At 34.3% G+C, this 17,589-nt stretch overlaps 1 protein-coding gene across 4 annotated transcripts in view; it reads right to left on the bottom strand.

Annotated features, from left to right (window-relative positions):
* Positions 1–280: 280 nt before the first annotated feature.
* NETO1 (neuropilin and tolloid like 1) overlaps positions 281–17,589 on the bottom strand; it is a 79,996-nt gene continuing 62,687 nt past the window's right edge. For 2 of the 4 annotated variants that reach the window (XR_005566100.1, XM_027746063.2), the window contains exon 11: positions 281–17,082. The gene's annotated coding sequence lies outside the window, so the exon portion shown is untranslated. The remainder of the gene's footprint in view (positions 17,083–17,589) is intronic. The other 2 variants (XR_005566098.1, XR_005566099.1) reach the window with 2 other exon arrangements.

Raw genomic sequence — 17,589 nt, 5'->3', positions numbered from 1 at the left:
ACTCACACTGATCCTCCAAATCCCCATTCATATTTTTGTTGCATGACTTTTCTTGCCAAAGCTTTTGAAAGGTTTATGATCTGTGCCCTTCACAGTTTTTAGCTCAACTTTACTGAATTAAAATCTAATAACATAAATGACATAAATAATTTACAGAGTTTAAAGGAAAACAATTCCAAAATACATCAACAGTGTTATCATAATATTTTTTAAAGAATATAAAGAGACATACTACCAACATCTCTTGCAAGTTAGAAAAAAGTATTCATTACAGCAGGCAATCTATTAAGAGTTTTAATTAGTTTTCTTGCACAAAGCAACTAGCAATAAGAAAATAATAAACTGAAGAGACCATATAATATAAAAAACAAGTTTAACCTTTATAAAGAAACTATACAACATATGAGCAACCTTCAAAAACCAGTAGCCCAAAGTTAACCTCAAGACCATATTTAGAATTCATATAGAGAGATTTACAGTTTAATCGCATTATAAACTAGTCATACCAATCTGACTCACAAAATATAACTTTGCAAAATGTAATGGTGCACTTTTCCAGTGCTCACAGAGAATTTTTTACCTATACAACGTTTTAAACTTCAAAAATGGAGTGATCATATCAGTCAAGAGAGATAGTAACTATGACAAGAGTCACATGCTAAGACATTTAAATTTTTATAAGAAAACAAATTAGTGGATGAAATAATGACTGCAATCATAATATATAGTTTGACCATAAAGTTTCTCTAAAATTTGTGTTAACTAACAAGATTAATGTATTCAACTTCTAATGGGAAAAGAAATTTGAATTAGATATAAAAGCAAGAAATCTTGAGGAGTTGTATCATTAAATCTCCCAAACAAATTTTTCAAGCAGGTTCATTTCCATTTAAGTTCTGTTTTGGTCAACCAGAGAACTCTGCCTTTATGGAATTACTGTAGAGATATAACTACCTCAGAAGCATCAACAATCCATCCTATACTATTTGTTCACTGCTATTGCTCAGCCTGTGTTGTGAGGGATTCAGGATTTCAGACATATACATGACATAAATAGATTTTTTTATTTGGAAAGTACACACGTTCAACAGGTAGGGGAGGATTTTTTTTTTTTTTTTCTATTTCTTTCAGTTAGGGAAAAGTCATTAAACTTATTCAGGAAAATAAAACAACAACAACTAAAAAGAAACTTTGTAATTCCCCTCTATTTGCTATTTTTAAATAAATCCTTTGGTTTCCATCAACTTTGTACCAAATTGAGATCCCTTTTATAGATTTAGAAATTTTGAAAATTATCACTCATCATAAACAAATTAATGAATTTCTTTTGCTACTATTATTTTTCATTACTGTTGTTGTGACAGAATGTGAAGTCAGTATTGATATCACTGCTTTTTATTTCTGAATGTCAAGAATTCACATACTAGTGTTCTGGGAGTTTTAAACTGAAATATTCCCTTTTCCCTTGGAAACTAAGAAATACTCAGAAATGTATCTGCTTTGTTTCCCATGATTTACCAATTTATTTTATGAACATAAATCCCTGCTTTCTAGATCAACTGTTCTGAACGTGACCAGCAATGCTTAGACTCTTAAGGGTTTTCTTTGCTTTTAAGATACACTGGGTGCTCCCCATGAGCAGTGAGCCACACATATAGCCATACTCATGGGCGAAGTATGAGTTTACTATTGTCTTCAGTATCTTCTAAGATCTCAGGAAAGGATGTCACTTGCTTACAGCAGATTTTTCTGGGAGTTTATTCATTTTAGGAAGTAAAGGCCTGATCCAAACCCCGATGAAGTCAATGGAAAAAGTCTCCCATTGACTACAATGGGCTCTGGATCATGCCCTAAGTCCAGTCTCTTCATTAATCCAGGATTAATAATAGGATGTCTTTCCAGGAGCCTGGAGTACCTAAGATCCCAGCAATTTCAGCTGAACAATTTCACTTTAGATTGCCATCCACTGGAATATAAGAGGTGAAGTAAAGGTCTTTTTCAGTGACAAGAAAACCTTAAATGGGGGCATTTTCAGTTCCTGATTTTAGTCAATCCCACCAGTTCAGTGAAAATCCTTAGTCATCCTAATAAGAAAACAGCAAGAACAAGTGAAGCCAATAAAATGTATGTTGTTCAGGACACACTTCAGAAACACTGTGCATGTTGATACTTTTGGAGAGACCAGTGTAAAGCCTGACTACACAGGATAAATTAAAAGATTACAGCACCATTAAATATATAAAGTTTTTGGTTGTACTTCTTTTTAAATTCACAGACAAGGAGAGATACAGCATTTCTTAAAGTGTTTTCTTAGTTTCCACAACAAAGCACCATCAGTTCATATATAATGAAAGTGGCAGAAAAATATTAACATTACGAATAGTAATAATACCTTGAAGTTCTCTGAACTTGTAGATGTGAACTGTGAATGTTATATTAGTACCAGCTTTGACAGACAGACAGTAAATGGATAGAATTACTATACTGTTATTAAATCAGATATAAAAATATATCTGTATTACAATCAGTTTTATATAAAATAAAAATCTGAAGCAAACACAGTTTATATTCTACTGTTCAAAAATTACATTTCTGATAAACCAGTGGACAGAGCAGCCATTCTGAAAGATCTCTAGTGTTAACCGTTAATCATATTTCATTAAATTGCCATTAGCAATATTTATTATTTTACCTTGGTTATTCATACTGACAAGAATAGATCAAAACTTGAAGCATCTTTTTAAAACCAATTACTAATTGTTCCACTAAAAATATCATCCAGGTTTCCATGTATTTTACGATAAAGGTATTTCTAAAGTTATATCCTAGCACTTAAAATTTCAATGGAATTTGGCCATGATTTCAATAGCATTTACTATTAACAGATCAGGACATTCTCTGATCTATAAATGTTTGCAGACATGCCACCATCCTCCCACTAAGCCGGTGAAACACATTAATTTAAGCTAAGTTTTGAGTTTTCAATTTTACTTCAGATATAATGCCAGAGGCATTTCTGCAATACTGTTTGACCACTCACATTTAGTTTTAAGCAACTCAAAAAACTGCTGACAACTCTTATACTAATTAATTTTGGAGATAAAAGAAGCAGATCTTAAATCTCTACATCAAAATGCAGCAGAATAGATTTATTTCACACATGCATAAGTACAAACTTGTTCATCCAAGGACTCTCACAAAATACGGAAAAACCATTTGGATCCATGGTATGAATCACTTCAGACTCATGCATTTCTCTCCAAAATATCTGAATATTATAATAAAATGATGTGTTTGGATCTCTTTCTTTGTCTTGATGATTTAAATATATACATATATATATATGTCACCTGATTACTGTAAAAGACACACAATTTTTCAAATCTTGCCAGTTTCTGGCAAAAAAAAATTTGTCTTGTGCTATAGGATAAATTTAATGACATCTGAAACTCACATAGTCATGTGCAAAATCAAGGAACACCTGATTTGAGACGTGTCTGTGACATGTGTTGCTTTTTCTATTTGATCTATCAAATTCTGGCCAGATACACTACTTCGTCTTAGAATATAGTATTTAATAACACAAAGGCTACCCCAATTGCAAGTCTGTTGAACAAATCAAGTACAAGGCCTGCTATCATTTTAACTCAGTGTCTTTTCTTCCATCCCTTCATTCTTGTTGAAATTCATTATACTCAGTATTACTTCGTTCAAACCATAGTCTCTTAAACTTGATGGAGAAAATGAAAGCATCCCACCACCTGGATCTGCTGAAAAAAGGAGCAAGTTCGTGCAGTCTATATGCTGTTGTCTGGAGCAAATATAGACAAAATTGTTTCCCGTCTATTTGTTTAGATAAAAGGCATTAATTTGATTTCTTGTGGTTTTCAATTTATCCAAGGATGTCCATCTACCACTTTCCAGATGAAAGCTATGGCTACAATCAGCAAGATGAATAGACACCAAAGCTCTTTAAGTAAGTTTTAGCAACTGCTTGCTCAATGCATTTATAGCTTGGCTACTAAAATTAGCCTGTGCCAATGGATTATAAATAACCTATTCTTCTATGGTGTCTATTTATTTAACCAAAAAAATATTAAATCCCTGCCCCTAGAGTCTCACAGTGACACCGGGCAGACTTGAAACCCTGGAAGCTCTCCAGGATGTACAGTGCATAGAAAACACTCCACTGGTTTTCAGACTGAAGAAAAAAAATATTAGTCCAGATAAAATGCTTTACTGAAGAGGATTTCACAGCACGATGCTGTATTGAGAAAAATTCTTTCTTGCCCTTACAACATCTAGAGTAAAGAACTTAAAGTGTGCAGGAAAAGGCTCAAGCACTCTCATCAGAGGGAAAAATTAATGGCGTAACGATATCCAATACATTGTTTGAGCCAGTTTTAAAGTTAACAATTAGATGAAGGTATCTGTACATTAAATAGGTTGTTTTCAGCAGTTCTAAGTCTTTCAATACACATCTGAGACAGATCAGTCTGTAATATTCCCTAGAGACCTAGATAAATCAATAAACAAGGCCATAATAAATTTCAAAGAGAGTTTTGTCATTAGAAAGTCTTGTACATAGCCAACAGTTTAATTCTTACAAGAAGTGGGAATTATTATCATGCGTCTAACACCCTAGACTCTGTAATTTAGTTTTTTAAAATAAAAAAGTTAATAGACTTAATTACATTGCACAGCATTAGAAATAACTTTTTACTGACTTGTCATGTCAGTAGATTGGGTGAGATTTTGCATTCTTCCTTTCTATCCCCCTACTGTTATGAAATCCAAGCAAACATTTAAATTTTCCCTAATTTCAGATGCTCTACAAAGATCTTAAATTCTTGCATATACCAATATGTTCTGTGTACCTGCACAAAAGAGAGATAAGTGGCATCTTTTTGGCTTTTCGTATAAGGCCCAAGTCAATAACTGTAGTGCAAAATCTTCACTCAGACCAAAATTACGAATCTTAAATATTTACCTGGACAGAGGGAAATACACATTTGTTCAAATACTAGCCAGGCAGTACTACTGGTGCATACACTGCAACCAAACAAGTGCATGGTCACAAATGAAAATCAAGCCAAATCACAAAATTACACAGAATCATTAATATTGTAAGAGAACTTCTAGATCTCGTCCAACTGTCAACTTAGCACCACCATAATCACCCCTAAACCATACCCCCAGGCGTGACACCCAGACGCCTCTTGAACACTTCCAGAGACGATGACTCCACCACCACACCGTGAAACTTATTTCAACGCCTGACCAATCTTTCAGTGAAAAAGCTTTTTCTATCATCTAACCTGAACCTCCCCTGGCACAACTTAACTTCCTCTCATCCTTTTGCTTGAAATATAGCAGAAGGGACCAACCCACACCTCACTACAACCTCCTTTCAGGTAGCTGTGGAGAGCAATGAGGTGCCCCCTGAGCCTCCTCATTCCCTTTCTCTTTCCCTTCTTCTCTCCAGCACTCACATATTCCAGCACTCACATACTCCAGCACTCACAAAGCATTCAAGTATGCTTTTAGAGGTGTTGCTTTGCATATATCTCCTCCTTCAATCTGTTATCTGAATCTGTAGTCCTTGATATCATATTCTTTTCACCTGTACTGTCAGGCATAGGAACCAATGCCACAAACTGGATCAAAAGACCTTATTTTCAGTTGTTCCTGATGTAAAATAATAAATACTGATCCGACAGGTTTAAAAAGAAGAATGAATGGATATGAATGTAATGAGACTTCAGAAATTAATCTAACTATCAGTCATATTAATCTTGTTTTCACAATGGACATTCTGTGAAATATAAAAGAGGTTTATTTTCTCTGGAGAGTCTGATGAACCAGGATTTTTAATAATCAAATGCATTCTTTTTCTTTTGTTTTTAATTAAAAGAGGAGACAGAGCGTATGTTTGCTCTCATACCCCTTATTCGTCATCTCACTTTCCAATTCATCCTCAGGCAAACCAATTTGGTAGATTAGGCCTCCACTAAAAAAAAACTAATGTTCATGTTTTTTCCCTCTTTAAAAAACATCAAGACTGAAGCATAACTTGAAAAGTTTTAAAATTAAACATCCCCCCTTTATCTACACACAAAGCAACCCTTAATTAAAACTTACTGAAGGACAGAAGAAAAAGCAATAACACAATATCAAGGAGCAGGTAGACAAGAAGGAAGCATTCACCCTGAGATATTTAATATTTTAATTGGTTATCTGGAAGAAATAAGAAACTGCATGTTATGAGTCCGATTCCAACCTTATTAAAGTCAGTGGCAAAAAGCCCAGAGAGTTCAGTGGGGCCAAGATGAAGCTCTAATTGAATTAGAAACTGACTTCAGATAAAATATGTTATCTTCTTCCCTTCGTCTTCCCATTTTAGCAAAAAGAAATGAGAAAGAGTTATTGAAACTCATCACAGATACAGATGATTGAGTTTGTTTTGGCCTGGATCAAAAGAAATAAGTACTCATGAGGCGAGTAGTTTTGACTTGGCATTTAAATAACAGTACTGGACACTGAGCTTGCCAATAGAAACTGACTGCCCTACTGAAGTGTATAAAATTTGTTCTGCACTAAAACCTGAGGTGTCTTAACACCTTGGTAGCTCTATTTGAACACAATAAATATTGACATTTTTCTTGAAAAATAAATAAAAATGCAGAATTAATGCATAGAAAAAGACAAATCCCCTTGTCCTTATAGTCTCCTCTGCCAGTCAGTACTTGCTGTAAGTTCAGGTAAGGAGTAAATCCACATACAGAAGAGCTGGCAAATGAAAACTTCACTCCCTTTTACTGTTTGCAAGATGTTTTATCAGTTGTTACTTGTGAAAGAGCAGCAATAATATACCAGGAAAAGACTTCAATTTCCCTTTTCCAACACCCCCGCCTCAGAGTCTTTTTCCTCCAGTTGCTACCTCTTTGCTACCTGGTTGCTGCCACTTCTTTTACCTTAGTCATTTGTGAAAGTGACTGAGCTGAGAGGAAGGGAGACTCTGCTATCTGAGACACATGTAGGGGACTATCTCTTCTTTAGGGATTTTCTTCCAGCCCTCAGAAGTAGGAGTTTCTAAATTCTACTGGAATAGCAGAACTGAAACATGGAAAGACAGAAGCAATATCAGCAATATCAGAGCCTCCCTTCAACTGGAAGGTTTCGATAGTGTTACCTGAAGTTGTGAATTCAAGTAACTCAGTGGAAATAATTCTAAAATTAATTGACTGCATGTGCAACACTCCAGCTGTTCTTGCATAGCTCTCTGTGAAACTGAGATTGGTTTCTGAGGGAGAGACCAATTCTATTCCATGAAAACTAATGCGGATGAGTAATCACCTAGTAATAAATTAGAAAAATGTTAGACAGCCTTAATGTGCCTCTCATATTGTTTTTGATGGCAGCAAAAGCAGCCTTCAGAAGAGGGACTTAATTTACAGTACCTTGGTTTCTGATGGGTTAAAGAATCTAAAGAAATTTTTGAAGCTTTTCAGGTGAGGTTGTTTCCTTCTTTACTCTCCCTGCAGTGTTACAGGCTTGGGGGAATGTCAAGTACCCATTTTTCCTTTGGCTTCTGTTGTACTTAACCCAGAAAGGGTCCAACCCAGAAAGGGTCCAACTCATCCAAAATCTTGAAGCAAGATTCAACTTAGAGACATGATGTACCTTTGACTAACAGCTTTTATCATTCCATTAGGAGTGACTGAAAGACATAGAAACCAATAACAAAACACAAATAAAGTTAGTGTGGAGTTTCCTTAGTCATGATCTGGTTGAACAGATGTTTCCCAAGCATTTCAGCTGCATCTTTTTTCCCCTAGAATAAAATGCTACCAGCATCTTCAGAAAGCAAATGGATAAATCGTTTTAATATATGTTCATCATCATAGGAATTGAAATACTTTTACTAATGCCAAGCATGAAATATTCTGGAAATGGATGAAAGCCTTCCTTTGTGTTTCTCTGTCCAACTTCTTTGTGTAATATCAGTCCAACTACTTGCAGCATTAGATTGGGCACATTTGCAGTTTTCAGCCATCTGATGACTGCTTATTGCTGTCTGGGGACATATAAGCTGTTGTGTTCGTAATGGAGTATCCATGTACCTGGAAGATATGCATACAAAGTGATGGAAAGCATGCCACATTAGAAAATTGACTGCATATGTCAGCATATACACCACATTTTTACAAATTAGTCTGGTTAATCTCCACAATATGCATGACTTGGAGGGGGGAGAGATTCATGACTTTTTTTCAAACTTGAGCTCCCTGCAAATTTTGTAATCTAGAATGTATTTCCTGTTGAAAACAGCAAAGGCAAAATGCTGTAATATTCTCATGTTTATTAGATTTATGAATTTTATGAAACTTCAATAACAGTCTTGGAGGAGACTTGCATAAGCATCAGCATTACACGTCATGACTGAAAGCCTGTAGCAGCACAGGATTCTCCCCAAACAATACATCACCCAAGCAGCAGATTTAGAGATCAGCATTACAATTATTATGAATGAAAAGAATGTGCTTTATGCTTTTGTTCTCCCTTTCTCCTTTACAATGTTTGTTATTATTTTAGAAATCAGCATATGAAAAAGGACAAAGTCAAGCTCCTCAGAAATGACTCTGCGCTGTCTTTTCTCTAAAAAGTTATTTTCTAGGGTTCTGTGGATTGTGTCCTTCAATGTGATCTTAGATTACATCATTGTATTTTCTCCTATTTTTCAAACAATGCACTATGATTACAATACTGACTAGAGGTCATAGCTATGCAATGTTTTGCTAGACTCAACAGGAGTTCCATACTGTAGTTCCTGTTCCTAACTGATTATATAATACACGGAGCAGAGGAAGTTGTTGGAACTGTCTGGCTAACACCTTTCAAAAGTATTTAGGAATGTAGAGAGTTCCTAATTCCTGGTACTAGATGAAGACAACATAACTAAAATGTTAGCCTGATCCATGTATAAAAACAAACTCATTAGAAGATTTGCAAATTATCCAAAATAAACAGTAGTGGTTCCACTCCATGCTATGATGTACGTTAATTTTATGCACCAGGGTACAATGATTTATTTACTTACCATTGTCAGGGTTCTGGAAGATTTTTTTTCTTATTATCTTTCTTTGATTTCCACTTCTGTATGCACTTTGAAACTAAACATAAGGACTATTTTCACATGGCAAAAATACAACCTAGTGAGCTGAAATTTTAGTCTCATTTCTTCCTAGCAGTAGAAGGGTCCATTCAGCTTTGGTAGTCACATTGACCTTCTCATGGAGAAAATGGATTAGTAATCTTCATTTGCAAAGTTTTTCTTCTTTCTTCTCACCCAGCTGGTGTTCAGCACTGACAATAATCAGCTCCAAGCTGGATAACAGTTCCTGAGAGGCTGGAGAGCTTTGAAAATGTTAATAAATGTCAGGGAACAAGGTGAGATACAAAAATTTGTGTCTTCAGAACTTCAAGCTCAAGCTAAACATCACTTGAGTCATGGCATTAAACAAGAAATACTTGACAGGTGTTTATCAATGAACATGTCTCAAGAATGGTAACGAAAACCCAAACACAGTGATAGAATGTATTTTAAATTAAATTAGCTACCTTTTTTTTTTTCTACTTTAATTGCTAAAATGTAGAAATAGATAAAAGAAAATACAGATATAGAGCTAAGGTTTAACTAGACCAAATTCTCCATCACCCACTAACTTCTGAAATTATCATCATAGCTGGAGGTGAGTTCTGCAGTCCTAACGAAAATGACAAGAGGTCTGTCAAGAAGAGCCTCTGAATAATCAGCCCATTTAGTGTCATTGACAGCGGAGGGCGATGAGCCCACCCTCACAGAATGGATGACAAGATTCTAATTCAGGAACTCTAAAAAAAGAAATTTCCTTTTTACTTAATCAGGTATTACTCCCTTGGTATGTCGCAGTTTTAAACCATATGCCTAATAGTAAGGAAACCAAAGGAACTTGTTAAATTTTGCAGTACTTCAAAATGTGTTTACTAGGTACAGAATCACACATCATACTTCTAAACAATTTCACTACCATGATCTACTTCTGTTGCTTCTTAAATATTACATTTTATACTTCCCATTTAAATGGTTTGTTCATCATTATGCACAGATTCTATAGAAAGGAGCCTGTGCAAAGTCTGTTTGATTAATTCTTAGATAGAAGCTCAAAGCATAAAAACATTTTCTAAATGTTCCCTTTCTTTTCTCCGTATATTCCAAACCAATGTGTGTTTAAAACTTTATGCTATATAAAGTTTATGTCCCTGTTGAGATTTCCATAAAAGTTTATGTCTGTTGAGATTTCTATCTTTGATCAAAGCCAGTTGAATAATAAAAATTAGAGAACTAAAACCCTGCAGAGTTTCTAGAGTACTTTCTTATTTTTATTTATTCACATCTTGAATCTAATAATTTTGCAGCAGCACATTGTGATCCATCTAATCTCTAATGACATTTGATAGCCTTTTTTAAAAAGCTGTATATGTTATCACAGAAAATATTTTTTCTTTTTGAGTCCCTGTAAGCTAGTGAATTGCAAAAGCAGTGTTAATCTAATAGACATACACAGAGTACAAAGTTTCCATTACAAAAGGGAGGAGTAAAACTAAGAATTCTGGCTGAATTTAAGGAAATGAAATCACAGATCTGAAAACCCTAGCATACATAATAGTAATGTCACATTATCTTTGGTCCATTCTGTTACGAACTGTAAATTTTCCATGGTAACTTCATTCTCCAATCACCAAAGAAATGGCAATATTAACCAATGGAGATGTTATAATAATATTCTAAAAAATTAAAGTTTAAATTATTACTTATAAATAATATTTCCCTAGATTAGTGTAGACTTTCTACCAAGACACTGAAAGTTAACAAGATACTTTATGTCACTAAAGTTACTCTCATATGACAGCACAATTCTCTGGGCCTGGATCTTTGCCATGCAACTTAGATAACAGTTGAAGAAATTCCTCCTGCAGGCAAAGCTGTAATGTACTGTTTCATTACTAAACAGGTGCCAGATATGCTTAGAATATCAAAAAAATCACCCATGGGTGTTTTCTACACCAAAACAGTCAGTAAAATGTGGGAGTGAAAAAGTTAGAAAGGAATTAAAAATTTCTTCCATTTGGCAAGAAAAACTCAAAATGCAGAGATTTGGCTCTGGGGAAAAAAAAAAAAAAGACAGCAATTCTTTCTGACCAGGAAAATCAGTTGTATTTAAAATGAATGATGCTAGCTCCTTGATAAAGATTTTTAAATGTTAAATTTGTAATTTGAAATTGGTATACAAATATAAATCATTCATATTCCAGCTGAGTTTCATCTTGTAACAATATGAATTTTATTGCAAAAATTTGGGTTAGGATTGAGCTTGTAGGGTAACCAAAGGTTCAACTCTTAGCCTTGTAACTGCCTAAAATATTATTGCTGCATTGATCATCGGGAAAATACGCTTACTTTAGATTTCTGGTGTTCTTTTTAATTGTTTTACTGCATTTTTCAAACTTGTATGAATCACCTAAATATAGAGCATTAATCTTACTTTAAATCAATAATTTTTCAAACAAAGGGAGAAAGCAGCTTATGCTGTTCTATGCTGAAACCCCCTCTAGCACTAAGAAATGAGAATGAAGCTCTCCTTTTCCAATATAAATCATATTCCTTGATTCACTAAAAATGGGGAAAGTCATTCACTTTCAATGAAACCATTTTTCCAAACCAAAATTTTCAGAACTCAGAAAAAAAAGCAGGATCTGGAGGGAGAATGTGACTAGACCATGAAACAATTTTATAATCAGTTTTATAAGCAAAACCTTTTTTTTTTAATTTACTGATGCAGTTGATACAACTGAACGGTTCATTTAACCAGATATATTTATACAGGATCTGTGCAAAAAAAGTACCTTTTTTTTTTTTTTTACCCACAATAGCAGCAGCAAGCACCATGGTTACCTTTCACATCCAACTAAATTAAATAGCAAGTAATTGCTTTCCAGTAAAGCTACCGTTTTTCAAATAGTTGAGTGTGCTTTTTATGTATCTCACTAGAGCTGAGGAGGATCAACTGAAGAATGGAAAACTTAAAAGATCTAAATAACTAGGTGTTGCAGATGCTGTATATGGCAGCTCAAGACTACCCTCATAGGCCCAGTAAGTCCTTGTCTGCCTACATTTACACAAGAAGCTGTTAAGTGTTTCCAGAGTTCTGAATAGAGTCAGTACTCACAGTTGTGGCGTCCTTCTCCCTGGGAAAAAGAAGACTTGAATTGCAGTCTTCCTTTGTCTAAGAATGAAGAGATGAAATGCTGCTGCACAGTGTTGGTCAGGCCTGTTACTTTGGTAAAGAAATCTGAGCAGTCTCATTCTTTCCATTTTTCATCATTGGCTTCTTAAATTGTCTCTCTACTCTTAGTTACGATTTCTTGCTTGGAGAGCAGCTTCCCTTTGTTCCCATAGTGACCTTGCTGGGAGATTGTGGATCAGCACAACTCCTTTTCCTGGGAAAGAAAATGCATGGAAGCAGCAACTCCTGCTTCTCCTGGTAGCTGATGTTCTTACCTTGCTGATTGTAGCTCTGCCACACCACTAGCAGGTGTTTGCCAGGCTATGCAGTGTTTCAAGAGGTATGGGAAGGAGACTAAGACGAGGATTTATGTTGTGTGGTGATACATACTAATCTAAATACAGCAGACAAGGAAACATAGAAGGGCTGGAAATTATTTGACGATGGTGTAAACTGGGAGAAGAAAAAGGGTGGATGCACACTGAGGTATGGTTAGCACAGGAGCACATACGCCAACCCAGAGGTAGACAGCCTAGACAACACTGATGCACAGTCATTAAAATACAAATCCAGTATCCCTAATGAACCCACCCGCCAGTCCATTCCAATGTACCTTCATAGCTTTTGTTGTGCTACATGAATTAAGGGTGATTAGGATATGCTGAGATCTCATGTTTTCATTTTGCTGTTTATAGGCAAGGTACAATTAAGATGCCATCTATCACTTCAGAGCCATCTTAATTGTCATGATGATGATGATGATGATGATGATGATGATGATGATGATGATGATGATGATGATGACAATTAAGATGGCTCTGAAGTGATAGATGGCAAAGAGCTAGGTGAATGCAACGGAAGAACAAGGTAAGTGAGCTGGTAGGATTTCAGCATTTTCAGTGAATTTTGAGGAGAGATGGAAACAGAACTAAACTCACTGTGGACAGAAATGAAAGGCAGCAGTGATAGAGATGTAAAGTGATCATCAAAGAGCAAAGAGAGATGATCCTAAGGTAACGATGAAGAAGAGCAGTGAAGTCATGAGTCCAAGACTACACATGAAATGCTGAGTCAGGAGTGAAGAGATAAAACACTTTCAGATCAGATACAGACTTCTGTGTTCAAAGCAGCTTTGCAGTTTTTTTTGCAGGAGGATCCCTTAGGACTTCAGCTGTGCTCCCTCAGCTGAAATATCTTTGTGGCAGAAGACAAACATAAAGTACACAAAAGCACAAAAGGCCACCTTCTTGTTTGTAGGACAGTGTTCTATAAAGCACAGTTATTCTGTCTCTTGGAGCTTGACATGGACAGTATGTTTTTATTTGGTGGGTGAAGAATTAATCTGTCCTATATGTGTCTGCAAATTTGGAAATGGGTATGAGCAACAACCCTTCATACTCTTCTTCTAATTATGATACCTTTCCGTGTTTCTTTTCTTTGTCTGTTTTTTCTTTGTTTGTTTTGTTTTGTTTTGTTCTAACAATTTCTCTTGAGCAGGACACCTTTCTACTTTCTCTTATTCCCTCTCATTGGTTACATTGTTGCTAGGTTCAAGAGAGTATCTCCAGCACAAAAACTGGGAAAAATAGAAGGATAAGGTACTGACATTTATCGGAGTCGTGTGTTGGTTTTTTTTTTTCTTCAAGTGATTGTGAAGATAGAAAAGCTATAAATGAGGATGGTTTACAAAATGGACTTCCTGAGATTTTTCAAATGATGCTGCAGAAAAGACTTCACAAACTGAAAAGGTCATATTTCCTGGAGCAGAGAAAAAATATTTGGGAGTAGTTGCTCAACTACTATCACACAAAAAGAAAAGCATATACATAACACTACACCCATGGGGAAAAAAAAACCAGAGCACAGAACTATGAACAATATTGCAATGCACTATAACAAAACCTAATTTTTAAAAAGTATATAAGAAATAGGCATACTGTAGATCAAACACATTGCACCAGTCAAACCAAAATGATCTAGTAAATACCATTCTTAGTTTTAGCTTAAGGCTAACATGAGGTAAAACGCATGAAGCTAAGACCACTAGCTCTGCTAATTTACTGTAAGTTACTGTTCTGTTATACAGTATTAACACATATAGCTATGTTAATTTAACAAGCCAAACTTTCTTTCCATAAAACAGAAAGCTTGTTTGAACTGCCTTCTGCTTTTAAAAGAGTAGCTTCCTAATAATAGAAAATACTCATAGGAAAGGAAAGCTGTTTACTTCCAGCAACAACTCCTTTTATTTCAATATTTTGAGTTTCACATTAAGATATCCTACTGTTGTGTGATACGAAACAAAAGTTTTCTTTACTGTTTGCAGTATAGTGGACTAGGCTATTATTTACTGACTACATAAAGCATTTAATTACTTGGAATTGAATATTTCAATTATAATATTTTAACTAGGTTTGAATTTATTTTCATTTATATTAATAGATATAATTTGACCCTGTTCCCCCAGCTTACAGATATTTTGCAATTCACAGTGCTGTTTCTGTTTAAGGATATACCTAGCTATTAGGCAACATATTTCTAAAGGAGTTTCCAAAATCAAGTAAGCATTAACATTCTCACTTTGTTTGACTTGCTCTATTTACACAGGTTTTATGTTATTCCCTTCTTTTTCTGTGACACAATTAGGTATTTTTAAAAGAAAGCAAGGATGTGCATGAAATGTAATTATTAAAATCCATGTCTTCTCCAGTTTAGTTCTTTCAGTCAACACTTCACTGGAAGAATCTTAAAATTAATTTTATTGTGCACTTGTCTAGAAGGGACTAGACAAACTCTGTATTTCAGGGGATTTAGGCACTTAAATATATAGCAATTATAAAAACCAAAAGTTAAGCATTTTTCTGAGACCAATACAATTCATCCAAAGCTAAATTAATATTTAGAATTTTCCTTTTATATTTATTTATACACTATCTCCATTAGCAAATATTTATAAATATACATAAATGTTTGTGGCTGTATATGCACTTCTTCTAACAAGTCTTCCATTCTTCCTTTATTTTAAAATGGATGCATACATGCATCCATTTTAAGCATGTATGTGGTAAATAATATAATATACTTAAGAAAGGATGATGAGCTAGGATTTGATAAGATTAAGGGGAAAAGCAGTGATAAAGTATATGAATTATAAAGAGCTATTGATCTGGAAATGAACTATTAGTGCATGCTACAAACCCATGTAACTGAGGGATGACTCAATGACTCTCAATGACTGGAGAGGACAGAGGAGTGTCTTTTGCAGCTAATATGTGACAGCAAACAATTTAATCAAGCTAAAAACGAGTTGTGTAAAATATATTGTAAATTTAGTGTACAAAAAAAGTAATCAAATACCTAAAACCCTTCATCTTTTCATGTCATTCCTAAATCACACTTGTAGAAATCAAATTTTCTGTATTTTTAATTATACAAATTAGATCCTGTATATTTAAATAGCTCATATAGATCACCTTATTTTTTATGTCAGTCTTTCAGGTTTTCTCTTTTCCCATCTTTTTATACTTTGGGGAGATACATGGAATTTTTTACGCTTTTTTCAGTAAATCTAGCAACATTTTTATATCATCCGTGAATGACACAAGATGTTTAAGAAGGAACTGGGATTTGTTTTAAAACAGAATTTGGAAGGTAACACTTTACATAGATAATGAAACTATGATTTTATGCATGGTTACTGAGTTCTTAAATAAGAGGACTTTCAACTTTACATAATTTTGGCTCTTCAACCTATAAAAACGCAACTTCTCAGGTGTAATTTTGGTGTCAGTTGCTAATATTTGTAGCTTGAATTACGAATATAATTTTATCTTGCATAGCGAAGTGGTTTATATCTGTATTTCTAAAATTGGAACCCAGACATAACATTTGTGTAACCGATAAATATCTGCCACTGTACTACACTGAAGCAATCTTCTTATTAATTACTGTGGAAATAAATTAATGAAGAGTACAGAATTGAGCATATAGCTTATCACAAACCTTTGAACTGAAATTAAGTGATCAGCTTTATGTAATATGAATCCATTTAAATCGTAAAAAAAAAATGTATTTTGCTTTTCAGTAAGTGAGGGATGAGAGACAGATGATTTCCTGCTGTATCTGGGTTTTAAATTCCTAGAAGATACTTTTTGAGGTCAATCTCCCAAATTACACAGGATTGATAAATTAGGTAAAAGAAAACATTGCCATTAAACTCAAGGTACGAAATTATTATACATTTTTTTATGTATTTTTATATAAAAAGTTACAAGTAGCAAGCATATGACACAGAAATGGAACAGTAACAGCAATAATTGTGAATGCATGCTTTTTACAATGTATCTAATAAAGGGATTTTTGCCAACTCAAATATTCAGTAACAAACATGCAGATTAATTTCTCAATGTCAAATTCAGTCATATTGCTAGATGCTTATCCAACAAATGCTTCTATTGAAGTGATTATGAATGGCTAAATACCTGATTTCAATAAATTGTTCCTGAAATTGGGAATTTAAATTGTAACGAAAAGAAGAGAGAAAAAGGAAAAGAGAAATGACTGATAAGCATAATAACCAAAGTCTTATTGCCTTCTAGTAATTTTACTCAACACTGTTTGCTGAATTTTGTCATGACATGAGAATAGCTGGTCAGAGAGTCCATAAAACCTCTAGCTGGTGTTTCCGGGGACGATAGTTTCACATTTCATTGTAGCATGTTCAAAATCACCCAGGAGCGCACTATTCTCAAGCAGTCTATATAATGAAAACAACGTACATATAACAAAAGTTCAATGTAAATCTTCTTCCACATATCACAAAACATACAAGTAAAAAGCAGACATAAAATACATAAACTCAAATAAAACTACGCTTAAAAAAAAAGGGTCAATCTTAGGAGCTAATTTCTTCCTCAAGTTTATGGCAAATCTCCAAATATATTTAATAACTAAGGAGCACTTGGTGGTCAGCAACAACATTGCAAAAGAAATATATTATTGTGCAATGGGAGTATCTTGCTACGGAAGTAAGATATGCTTATATTTCTTAGATTTGCATAAAGGCAATGAAATTAAATTAGAAAATTTTCCACTCTTTCTTTCAGACAGCTAATTCATTATAAATTTTTCCATTCAGAGTTTTCATGACTGCATGAATAGTTGTCTGAAAGGAAAAAAAAGTTAAAAGATGTTCTCTGAAGAAAAAAATGCAGAAAAACATTTACTTAATCTATCTACAAGCAATAAAACCATTAATGGATTC

This window comes from Pipra filicauda, unplaced genomic scaffold (assembly GCF_003945595.2).
Source record: "Pipra filicauda isolate LSUMZ 115617 unplaced genomic scaffold, ASM394559v2 scaffold61_size3293851_pilon, whole genome shotgun sequence".
In the NCBI taxonomy this organism is placed as follows: Eukaryota; Metazoa; Chordata; class Aves; order Passeriformes; family Pipridae; genus Pipra; species Pipra filicauda.
Note: the sequence above shows the minus strand (reverse complement) of the source record. Positions and strands in the feature narration are given on the sequence as shown.